We start from the raw sequence: 13,811 nt of genomic DNA on the forward strand, positions 1-13,811 counted from the left end.
CTTAAGCCTACATTGTCACACAGCAATTTCAAGAATGCAGTTTGTCATAAATCTTCTCAGATTCCATAATCAACTGAGCAAATTTCCTTAAGACCTGTCTGTCTATCATATGTCTGTCTATCAATATAACTCTCATCTATCTATCTATCTATCTATCTATCTATCTATCTATCTATCTATCTATCTCCATATATCTATCTATCTATCTATCTATCTATCTATCTACCTATCTATCTATCTCCATCTATCTATCTATCTATCTATCTATCTATCTATCTATCTATCTATCATCTATCTATCATTTATCTATCTATCTATCTATCTACCTACCTATAATTATATATTGGTTTGATTTTTCTGGACAACTCTGATTAATACATACTTTAATACCATAAGCAGAGCTGTGACTATTTCAAATTACTGAAAACATTAAGGCATTTTGAACTGAACAATATGTAAATACTAGCATGATATTGAATAGCTGGCTTAAAAGTCCCTAGTTAGTCATGACTGGAATCTAACGGACATTCTGGGCTGGCTAAGAAGTGGTGAAGACCTGTAGAAAATTTTTGAAATGGTGGACTTCCCTTCTGGACCAGAGGTGAGTGTCCTGGCTCAGCCCGGACCCTATTCCTGGGCACCAGCCACTCTTGGGAAGACCTGCCCAACTTGGCCCCAGGTTCCAGCCAATGGGCAGGTCCCCTTCTAGCCCCACCTGGAAGGATCCCCTTCTCCAAGACCCCCGGCAGACCCTGCAATCTCCACGCCCTGCCCCCACACCCATCCACCCGAGACCCCAGCCACATGTTTCAGTGGTCATAAGTAAATAGAAACAAATATTAATAATAAAAAGTAATTCTGATGAGATCTCTGAATGAAATAAGGAAAATCTAACTGGAAAGTGAAAGCAATACTTGCCGTAAAGTCAAAATCTCAGTGAATTTGAATGAATTATGATCACACTTTATGGCATTGAGGAAAGGATAATATAAGAAAAATAAACTCATATCTGGCCAATTTAAAAAAAAAAACAACTCTAATTTAAGAGCTTTATGGCTACCTTCATATAATGAGATATAAGTCCAGCCATCCTAGAAATAAATATGGAGAATCCTGAAACCTAATAGTAACCCATGTATACTGTTCCTTGGAATATGCCCAAAGGACACGATACCCACTTTGGCAGATAAGTGTTAATCAATGTTCATAGCTACCCTATTCAAAACAGCTAAGAACGATAATCATCCTAGATGTTCTTCAAAAGGTGAGTGGATAGAAAAAAAAATGTCATAAACCTACACATTAGAATACTACTCACCTGGACAGTTGATTGGTTTGATCTGTTTGGGAGGCATCCAGGCAGTGGGACCGGGTCCTGTGCTCAGTGCATGAGTTGGCTGTTTGAAAGCTGGGGCTTATGCAGGGACGCTTGGCCCAGCCTGGGAGGAGGGGACTGGACCTGCCTGGACTGAGTCTACCAGGTTGATCTCAATCCTCGGGGGAGTCTTTGCACTGGAGGAGATGGGAATGGGGGAGGGGTGCTGGGGGGAAGGGAAGGGGGCAGGAGGGGGAAGAACAAGGGAATCCGCGGCTGATATGTAGAATTAAATTATATTGTAAAATAAAATAAAATAAAATTAAATTAAATTAAAAAAGGAGTTTTCAAGATACTATAAAAAAGAATACTATTCACCTGTAAACTAAGAAATTATGAAGTTTGCAGGTAAAAACTGTAACATACTATATTGAGTGAAGTAACCCAGACCAAGAGAGACAAGTGCACAGGTTCTCTCTCTCTCATTTGCAGTTCCAAATTTTTACATATGAGTGTACAACTTGAAGTAACCATAGAAGCCAGAAAACGAGAATGTAATATAGGGGTGAGTAGAAGAGAGGAAAGAGGAAGCAAGTGAGTGAAGAGGCAAATGGAAAATGGGAAAAGGCTTTAATTGTGAAGGAAAGGAGAAGTCACACAGAGAGAAACACATAGACACACACACATATACACACAGAGAGAAACAGAGGTGGAGGAAACAACATCATGAGTATTTGAAAAAGTCTTAATAATTCATATTATTTTATGATCACCTAAAATATTTTAAATGGGGTTATGTTACACGGGTTAACACTGTTCTCTGGAAGGACCATTGACTAACCAAAAAAAAAAAAAATCCCATACCAGGCTTGAAAAATCTCCTTTTGACTTGTCATTCAGGGATTCCAAGAGACTCCCAAAACAATATGGGTTATTACTACTATAGCCTTTGGTTGCCTTCCAGAAATTAAAGGCAAGTCCATATTGCTAAAGACACTATATACTTCAGATACTGGACTAAGAAGAGTTGAGCTGAGTCTGAACTGAAAGCCCTCTTTCTTGATGGATAGCTTTCATAGTATCGGAAGTTGCTAGTCAAGTTTGCCAATGGGGAAAAGATATAAATAGCCCTTATCAGTTCTAAGGACTGTTGTCTTAGTTACATTTCTACTGCTGTGATAAGACTCCATTACCACAGCCATTTAACAATTATGGTTTCAGAGAGTCTGAATCTATGATAAACAGAGGAAAAGCTGAGAACTAACACCTTGATCCATAACTATGAAGCAGGGAAGGAAAGAGAGAGGGATAGACTAGAAATAGAAGGAGACTTGAAAAATGGAATTCCAACCAGAGTGAAACAGCTTCTCCAACAAGGCTGCACTTCCTGATTCTTCCCAAATAGTTCTACCAACTGGGTACCTAGTGTTCAAGTATATGAGCCTATGTGATCCATTGTTATTCATTTGATCACATTCTACTCTTTGAGCTGCTTTGGGCTTGTGGTCACATTATAATGAAATTTGTACACTTTTTCAGTCTCAACACACATTACAACTCCAAAGTCCCTTCTGAGGCTCAGCACAAGCACTCTTAAATGTAACCCCCTATAAAAGCAAAAGGTACATTGTAGACTTCCGACAAACAATGGCACAGATACAAATTACCATTCTAAAATGGAGGAAGGGGGTCATAGTGGGAAAGTACTTGACCAAAGTAAGATTGAAATCCAGAAGGAAAAATCCAAATCCTGTACTTCCATGACTGAAGTCAAAGGGCTTAGATGGCCTTCACCTTTTTGGCTTGGTGACTATAGCACACTTCTTTCTCTTCACCTGGTTCTTCTCCCTGTATGCAGTTAAGCTCTCCTTGGAACATGACTCATGGCTCTGGCATTTCTAACATTTTTGAGTCTTCTACACAATTGAAGTTTCGGGTTCACAATTTGTGGAATGTCTTCTTCGGTCCTTCATGCAGGTACTTCCTTGTTACATATCTGGCCTCAACTGCTCTGGATTAACTGTGGACGACGATTCCACAGCCCCTTTATACCTCTATCTTAGTCACTGTTCTATTGCTGTGAAGAGAAATCCTATAACTGTGGACTGGCTTACAGTTTCAGAGTTTTAGTCCATTATCATCCTGGTGGGAGCAGAGCAGCATGCAGGCAGGCATGGTGCTAGAGCAACATGCTGATCCAAAAGCAGAGAGAGAGAGAGAGAGAGAGAGAGAGAGAGAAAGAGAGAGAGAGAGAGAGAGAGAGAGAGAGAGAGAGAGAGAGAGAGAGAGAGAGAGAGAGAGAGAGAGAGAGAGAGAGAGAGAGAGAGAGAGAGAGAGAGAGAGAGAGAGAGAGAGAGAGAGAGAGAGAGGAGCTGGCCTGGACTTTTGGAATTCAAAGCCCACCCACCATCACTTATACAGTTCCTTTGAGAAGCCCACACCTCCTAATCCTTTTAATTCTTTCAAGTCATAGCACTCCCTGGTGACTCAGCATTCAGATATACATGCCTATAGAGGCCATTCTTAATGAAATTATCACACCCTGTATTTTTCATGCCCTAATATAGAATCATGTGGATAACACTGAGAAATTTGACTATCCATTTACAGTGGAACCTGACCCCATACATTTATAGCACTTTCATTGATGGTTGCTTTTTATGACTTTCACTTGACAAGTTGGAAGGTTATCTCAGAGAGATCTTTCTCTGTGATTACCCATCCCTTTATTGCACTTTGGAACATATCTTTCTTTAATATCTTTATCTTTGTCAGTACAGTCCTTATCTCCAACACTGAATTTCCCCATGTTCCTTTCAACTTCAGGCTCTACACTTGTATTCTTTTGAATTTCTTCTTCCTTCTCATTGTAGACCTACATAAGAGTCCTACACTAATAACCATGTGACAGAGTCAGAATCAGGTCACCTTTCAATTTCTTCTACCAAGGAAATTAACTGAGTAATTTAAAATATGGCTTCAGGTAGATTGTTAGGACCAGGGCCGAAAATAGCAACATTTTTTTTTTGCCAAAGTATTACAAAAAAACGGTCTTTAACTTAATTCCTAGTACAATTCCCCTCTGAAACCTGTAAAGCTGGGCCTCCATAGTCCACATTGCTGACAGCACTACTGTCTTCCAAACCCCTACTAAGATAGATAAATAAGCCTATTTACAACACTCAACCACTTTGCTATTTCAGAGTGCCAATTCTTCCACATTCCTCCAAAAACAAGTATAGTCAGGACTGTTGCAGCAATAACTAACTACTGTCTTATTAGTCTATTGCTATAATAAAATTTCCTGACCAAGGTAACTCAATTGAAAATAAAAAAGAATTTAATTTCATCTTATAGGTTTAGTGGGTTAGAATTCATGGTGGCAGAGCAAAGGCAGCATGATGGAAATAGATTACATTTTGATGTAGAACCAAGAGACACACACAGATAGGGACTGGAAAATGGCAGAGGTCTTTTGAAGCCTCAGAGCAGTCTCTCATTGACACAACTCCTCAAAAGACCAAACCTCTCAACTCTTCCCAAACTGTTCCACCTAATGGAGATCAAGTATTGAAATATACTAGCCCACACTTCAATTTTCAATAAAACCACTACACCCGTGAACCACAACAGTTGCCAGCATGACAAAATATTTTTAAAGGTACAATGAGGACACTCATATCTTGGCAGTAAACAGTACCTGTCTAATTGACTCATGGCTCAATCAACAGGTGGGAAATCATGCCCAATACTTGAACTTACTATCCAAATACTTGGCTAGTAAGATCATGAATTCTATAGGAAAATCTACTACCACTGTTTGCTAGACTGGCATAAAGTCTAACTAAGTTCTTATGCACACAAATAAATGTGGTTCTCAACCTTTGTCAGAGAAATTTCTTTTTTCCTCAGATGGAGACTATTACAGAAAACCTCAAATGATCGTAATACAAAGAACAACTAATTATAAGTGTCCAGTGTCAATAGAGATATCTGAAACATAACTTCTGTACCTAAAGTTTAAGAAATATCATGAAAGTGAGGGATGGCAGAAAGATTGTAATAACCCCAGGACCAGGAGAAGTGATTATATATAATAAAGAAAAAGAAGCCAAGAGTTTTAGTGGAAGTGAATGGAGCATGGTAGAAGTTGGAGTGAGGGGAAATGAAGATTAGGAGGAGGAAAGACAAAGATGGATATGATATAATTATATTTAAATTAAAATAAAAATAACTATGTGTGTTTTAAAATAATGTTATAAACATATATAAAATTTCCAACACATAAAAATGTCACACAGCAAAATTAACAAAACCTCACACATGTACAACTCTTTGAACTTCTATCAAGACAGAATTGACATTTGTAGTGAAATTGTAGAAGGAAATTCTAATAAAGGATAGCTATGTGTAATATAACTAACAGATTGAAAATTAGGAAAATCATAGAGTAAAACTAAAGATCTAAAAAAAAAATAGGAAAAGAGCTTTTGTAAGTGTCAAGAGACCAGCTATTGTTAAAAAGTCATTTTTTCCTGTATCAATATATAAATTCAAGTGAATTGTCACAAAATTTCCATGACTTAAAAAAAATCCAGATAGGAGTGTAAAATTTAAAGTCATTAATAACATAGACACTTAAAGTGTCTGAGAGATTTTTAAATGGATTATAAATCTATAGTGATGGAGAATGTGTGGTATTCATCCCCAGATTATTGAAATAATCCATCAAACATAAAGACACACACATATCTATTTCTGATTTTTTGAACTTTAAAAATGAATTTTTGTGCCAGATGTATTGTACATGCCTTCAGTCTCAGCACTGGAGGTAGACTTGGAAGCAGGAGCATCCCTATTTGTTCAAGGCTACAGTGGTACACAGAGTGAGTTCCAGGATGGCCATGACTAAATATAGAGGTCCTGTCTCAAACAATAACAAACAAAAAAAAAGTAATATTTGTTAGGTAAAAATCAGTTAAAAAATGAAGACATTCATTTCAATAAAAAATACTCAAAATTTGGGTAATCTTTTCTAAAAAAATATAACAAATATGTATTTTACATCAGAAATAAAAGAATAAGTTTTGTCTGCAGGGCTCAATAGCATCTAAACCTTACAAAACTCAAGAAAATAAATAAGAAGTAGTTAAGAGGATAGAATGTTTGATTCTTTTTCATATGTGATATAAAAGCAAAACTCAAATTAATCATAATTCTTACTAAGACACTGTGGTCTTTGGAAAATACTTCTAAAGACTGAGAAGAGCACTAACTGACTTAGAGAAAATACTCCAGTACATTGACTTGTGGTGATATATTGTGTACCCTAATAAAGCCTGCCTGGAGATCAGAGAACAGAGCCAGCCACTAGATTAGACATAGAGGCCAGACAATGGTGGCACACACCCTTAATCCTATCGCTTGGGAGGCAGAGATCTGTCTGGATCTCTATGAGTTCAAGGCCACACTGGAAACAGAACCAGGCAGTGGTCACACACCTTTAATCCCAGGAAGTGAAAGCATGGTGGAGAAAGGTATGTAAGGCATGAGGAAACAGGAACAAATACAGTTTAGCTGAGACCCTTTTAGGCTTTCAGCCTGAGGATTCATGGAATTGGTGAGGTAATACATGGTGGCTGTGGCTTGCTCTGTTTCTCTGATCTTTCAGCTTTCACCCTGATATCTGGCTTTGGGTTTTTTTTTTATTATAAGACCATTTAACATTCAAAAAAACATTAAATATACAAATAATATAAAAAAATTGAAACAATGACAAGTATAGTATACAGGCTGTAATCCTGGAAGTTTCAACCAAAAGAGTCTTGAAATGGATGCAGATCTTTACGTCCCAAAGAGCTCCCTTTTACAAAATAAGCAATAAAGAAAAACAAAGATACCTAACAACGTTATAGACTGTTTACTGGGGTTTAACAAGAACATGTACACTATTTTAATGTGATTTTAGCATAATTTTTGAAACTTTGTCCCATACTTAAACATATGAATAATCATATTAATTTTTTTTAATTTTGATAAAAGAAAGATGAATTAAGCAAATTAGTATTCAAATAAATAACTGGTTATAAAAATGGAGGTATTTGTTAACAGCTTTTCAGTCTTTAACCAGTAAATGTCCATGGCTTCATTATGAATTGATGGAGCTTATGGTCATTCGGGCAAATTTGAACGGTCATGGTTTTCTCGAAGCAGTAATTTCATAGTTTAATTATTCTTCTTTAGTCTTATTGGCAGCATAAGCACTTTTGTGCTACAGTTGCCAAGCACAAAGCAAAGGATTTGTTAAAGTTATTGAGTAGTGAATGATTTGTTGCTCTAAGCTAGCTTTTTGATCAAAAGCCTTTTAAATTGAATATGACTAAAAAATGCCATTCTCTTTGTACATCAATTTTGCTTCAATACATTTTCATCATTAAGGGATATAAAATGCTGATCTGGTTTTCAGTGTTGTGTTTATATCAGACTTTAAGCATTTGGGAGGGAATTCACTTTTTTTTATTCCAAATATGTTCTTGTTGATGCTATTTGTCATGCACCAAAACTGGACAGGTTAGTTTTAAAACCCGGCCATTCTATCAATCATTTCTGAAAGAGTAACGACATCAGTGCTACGGGCTTTTTCTTATTGATTATTCTTAAATTTATTACTCCAAAAGTTCATAGTGATAAAACCCCATTTCATGAAACAAAAGATTGTAGAAGAAATGTTGACACTTCTACCAACTAACCAAACAAATCTGGCTTAACAAGCTGCACATGTCAAGTTGATCTATGATTTTCTTCATTAATTCAGATACCTTTTACTATTTATAATCTATTAATACATAAATTATCATTATTGCTATTGAAATTGAATTTTTATTAAAGTAAATATCTTTTTATTATTTCCTGTCTGTATCTGCTTTATGTTGCTAAGACATAATTCCACAAACTAAATAATTAGAAGATAGTAAAAGTATATTTGACTCATATTTCTGTAAGCTAGTCTGTCCATGATTGAAGACTGAGTTTTGAGGCCTCATTGACTCATTGTTATATAGTGGAGGGATGTTGGAAACAAGCACTGGCTGAAATGAATAACCGCAAGCATATTTTTAAATTCATATTAAACTTAAATTCATATTAAATTTAAAATTATAGCATCTCATGTTCTAAACAATTTCAGTTGTTTTCCACATTCCAACACTTAAAATATGTTTGAGAGGTGGTGTCAAATTTCTAACACATGCTTTTCAAAAACATATAAATGACCTAAAGGATATAACATGAGTATATTTAACTTAAGATATTAAAGTAATCACACATAATTAAAGACAGACCAAAGAACATTTCAGTTAGTTCTGTTTTTAACGAAGTATGTTACCCTTTCTCCTGAGAGCAAGCAAGTTACAAGCATAATACAAAATGCAGAGGATCATCTCTCCATGTAATTTCTTTACTAAAATAGTCTTAATGCTCTCTAATCACTTTATTAGTGGATTGTACACTATAACAAAAGGATTATGAAACACAGTCTTTAAATATATATCCATCCAAATACAAAAGGTTTTAAGATATTTGGTTATAAGAATAACATTAAAGATAAAGTTAAAAAGTACCTCCTTAATTTATTTATTTATTTATATTTAAGATTCATCTATTATGTACACAGTGTTCTGCCTGCATGCATGTATGTCTGCAGGTCAGAAGAGGGCACCAGCTCTCATTATAGTTGTGAGCCACCATGTGGTTGCTGGGAACTGAACTCAGGACCTTTGGAAGAGCAGCCACTGCTCTTAACCTCTGAGCTGGATCAAGAACAGAGAGGGAGAACAAGGAATAGGAGACAATGGTAAATGAAGACCACACGAGAAAAGGAAGAAACAAAGTGCTAGAGAGGCCCACAGAAATCCACAAAGATACCCCGACAAAAGACTGCTGGTAATGGCCGAGAGACAGCCGGAACTGACCTACTCTGGTGATGGGATGGCCAAACACCCTAATAGTTGTGCCAGAAACCCCCATCCAATGACTGAGGGATCTGGATGCAGAGATCCACGGCTAGACCCCGGGTGGAGCTCCGGGAGTATAATTAGAGAGAAAGAGGAGGGTTTACATGAGCGAGAATTGTTGAAACCAAGGTTGGATAAAGCACAGGGACAAATAGCCAAATGAATGGAAACACATGAACTATGAACCAAAGGCTGAGGGGCCCCCAACTGGATCAGGCCCTCTGAATAGGTGAGACAGTTGATTGGCTTGATCTGTTTGGGAGGCATCTAGGCAGTGGTACCGGGTCCTGTGCTCATTGCATGAGTTGGCTGTTTGAAACCTGGGGTTTATGCAGGGACAGAGATGCTTGCCTCAGTCTGGGAGGAGGGGACTGGACCTGCCTGGACTGAGTCTACCAGGTTGATCTCAGTCCTCGGGGGAGGCTTTGCCCTGGAGGAGATGGGAATGGGGGGTGGGCTGGGGGGAAGGGGAGGGGGACGGGAGGAAGGAGAACACGGGAATCCATGGCTGATATGTAGAACTGAATGGTATTGTAAAATAAAATAAAAGGAAAAAATACAGTAAAAATAAATAAATAAAAATAAATATATTTATTTTTCAAAAAAGAGAGGCAAAAAAAGTACCTCCTTAACTTTTAAGTTTTGATCAAGGTTTTGCTATACAAAACCCCCTGCCAATTATTATTTCCATCATTTTAAAACTTAATTTAGTGAATTTTGAGATTGTAATATAATTACAGTTTCTCCCTTCCTTTGCCTCCCCCCAAACTGTCTTACATGGCCCTCTTATTCTCTTTCAGATTGATTTTATGTGTTTATGGCTGACCATTTGATATTTAATAACCGATTGGTGTGCTTCTCTAGGGAAGAATTTTTCTCCTACTCAACATTCTGTAGTTACCAGTATTGTGTAGGTTTTTGTTTTTAATAAAATAGGAATTATTCAGTTAAGATTTGATCAACATAATATATGAAAGCACAAAAGAGTTTTGTTGAAAATTAATTTCATTGTCCTTATTTTCTTTGTCAAAATACTGAAATAAATATGCAAATATCACAGAAGAAACAGAAAAAAAATATTTCCAGTCATTTGCATTCACTGTTAAGCCCAGGAGGAGATAATTTGCAGCTATTACTTTACCTCTGTTGTTTATCAGTTTTTTAAAATTTCATTTCTATGGCTTCAACAAATAACATGACAAAAAATAACTGAAGTGAAAAAAAACTTATTTCAGTTTTGTTATAGTTCATAACTTGGAGAAGGTGAGACATGAACTTAAGCAGGAACTCTAAACAGAAGCCATGAATGTATACTGCTTCCTTGTTTGCTCACAGGCTTATGCTAAGGTAACTGTCTCATAGAACCTAAGATCACCCTTTAGGGAATGGTACATCCAATAGGCTGGGCACTCTTACATTAAGAGAATTTGCATAATCCCCATGGAAATGACATAGGCCATTCTGATCTAAGGAATTCTGAATTTAAGCTCCCTTCTTTTACAGCTAAAGGTTGTTGATAGTTTACTGGTAAATAGAACAGGAAGTCTATTAAAAACTGGAGTTAGAGAAGCCTTTCTCTTTTTTTTAAAGTGCTCTCTTTTCATTATCGTCAGATTCCATCACCTATCCCAGAATTCTCTTATTTTATAATGACTAAAAATTAGTGACTTGAGTTTCAGTGTTAGACTATTTTAACCTATGAAATGCATGGTTTCAGCACAGCTGGGCACAAACTTTGATAAATATGGAAAATCATTCATATAACACATTGTAATAATAATCAGTATTACACACTGTATAAATTTCTCCTTGCCTCCTTTTCTGACATAGAATTTTACACTTTAGTTAATGGTAAACTATATTTCTATGGGTTTCACTTTGGTAGATAGATATAAATAGATATAAAAACATCTATTATACATAGAAGAATTATTACTTGCAATATGATTTTTTTCAAGCTGGAAGGAAATTCACAAACATTCAATAATTAATTCTCAATACCTGAAGGAAATCTTTAATATTCAACCTTTACAGCAGTAGAAATGAGAACAGAATATTAAATTCCTTCCTGAATTTATTTAAGTAACTCATAGGTCTAGAATTAGGATATGGCCTGTAAACCAGGATTTGTAGACACTGTGAACAAAACTACCTGCTGAAAGGATTAAAGAATTTTTGTTTCATTGATTAGGAAACTGAATCTTGAAGTGAATACATGTTGTGTGTGGCTGCAAGTTGTTGAGCAAACAGTTCTAACTTTTTGAAAGAATTTGAAATTTTGTAAAATTTCAAAAGTAGGTGATAGAAACCATTGGCTCACTTCACTCTGCTTCTTCTTGGCATAGTTAATGAGGTCAGACTTTATGAAGCCAAATCCTACAATTTTCTTCTACTTTGTACACTTTCTATTGTTTGTCTTATTCGTTGGATTTGCTTGCATTAATTAAGCTCATTAACATGATGGAGTAACATTTAATGGTTATAAACCAATACTAACAATGGGGAAATTTTAATGTTAGGCAAAACAGATACTTCTATATATAATTTACCCAAGGTTAGCAGGGAAATTAAAAAGGTGAATATTATTTCATGCACAATGTAATTCTTTCCTTTGTTGTACAGCTGTCTATTGATTAGAGGTTCCACTAGAAGAAAAGAAAAACTGGTTATCAAAGAGGGCTAAATTTTAAGTCATGGTTTGTCTGAATGTTTAATTTAGTTCATGCAAAGTCCATATATTCTTTATTTACTATGTTTCATTTTTATATCATAATTGAAGGATTCCTGTATACCATAGATAGCCAAATGAATGGTATGTTTTTAAGTTCAAAATATTGAAAATATTGCTCCTTTTCTTTAAGTTCTAAATCTCCTATTTCTCCTGGGCATAAACATCAACTATTCTTTATGACTTTTGGCATGCTAAGTCAAAAAATGTTGAATAGCCAAAATTATGTACACTTTTGTATATTTCTTTCTTTGAAGTCATTGTATGAAGTTCGAATGACTAGAGATGTTTTTTGATCTATTGTTTAATTTTTCAATTATTTATATAAATATCAATTCTCCATTTGGTATTATTTTAAACAAAGCAAGGAAAACTGTTAACTCAATATTAGATAGTATAAATAAGCAGACATCTTTCAACCAAGTCAGTATAAATGGCAAATACATTAACATGTTTCTTATTTTTCAGGTGCCAAGTAATTTCATTCTATTCAGAGTGGCTGTAATAAGGAAAAAGAGCAACAACACCAAAGTTCACAAGTGGAGATTTGTGAGTCCTCATCTATTGTTGTTAGGAATGTAAATACACCTGGAAGTATCAATACGACTCTGAAGGATGTTTTTTGATTTTTTGTTTTTGTTTTTTTTTTGTTGTTGTTTGTTTGTTTTTTGTTTTTCAAGACTGGGTTTCTCTGTGTAGCTTTGCGCCTTTCCTTGAACTCCCTCTGTAGTCCAGGCTGGCCTTGAACTCACAGAGATCCGCATAACTCTGCCTCCCGAGTGCTGGGATTAAAGGCGTACACCACCACCCCCCGGCCTGAAGGTTTCTTAAAATATTAAAAATTGAACTCACATGTAATATAGATATACAATCTCTGAGAATATGCCCAATATGACCTTTCTGTGTCTTATAAATTAATATGAATATATACCTATATGTGTGTGTGTGTGTGTGTGTGTGTGTGTGTGTGGTGTGTACTCTACAACCAATGATATTTTCTCAAGATATGTCACATTGCATTGCATTTTAAAGAGAAAGAGGAAATAAAACACAAATATCTGTTTGATATGCATGCATATGCAACATATGGCTTTAATAAAATAGGACAGACGTACCAGGTGATGTTGATGCACACATTTAATCCCAACACTCAGGAGGCAGAGCCAGGCAGAACTCTGTGTGTCCAAGGCCAGCCTGGTCTACAGAGTGAGATCCAGGACAGGCACCAAAACTACACAGAGAAACTCTATCTCAAAAAAACCAAAAGAGAAAAATAGGACAGAAGCCATCATATCAGTTGTAATGGTCATTTCTCCAATTTGTCAAGTGCCCTTAGCAGGTGTTTATAACTACCTTCTGTATTTCATCCACCCTAAGAAAATAACTCTGTAGGTCTTGGTTATTTCCATGTAGGGTGACCCATACCTTCATCTCTGAAGATTATGGCCCCTTTATCAATCTTCCTGGATTGTGTTGCTGTCTTCAACCTTAATTCCAAGAAATGGTAACAACAATGAGTACCCTGAAGGATCTAGAGAACTCTACACATAACCTTCCTTACTTGAATTTTAGAGAAAGGAATCAATTCCTCCATAGTAGTCTGGGCCAGTTACTCCTTGTAGCAGGAATCTTAAAGAGTTCTTATTAATAAAATCAAACCTGAGCCAGGTATTGGGGTGAACTGGAAGATCAGAGAAGCAGAACAAGCCACAGCTAGCTCACCTCGCCGTATCCTCAGCTGGTCTTGTTTCCTCAA

This window comes from Peromyscus maniculatus, chromosome 10, assembly GCF_049852395.1.
Source record: "Peromyscus maniculatus bairdii isolate BWxNUB_F1_BW_parent chromosome 10, HU_Pman_BW_mat_3.1, whole genome shotgun sequence".
Taxonomy (NCBI): Eukaryota; Metazoa; Chordata; class Mammalia; order Rodentia; family Cricetidae; genus Peromyscus; species Peromyscus maniculatus.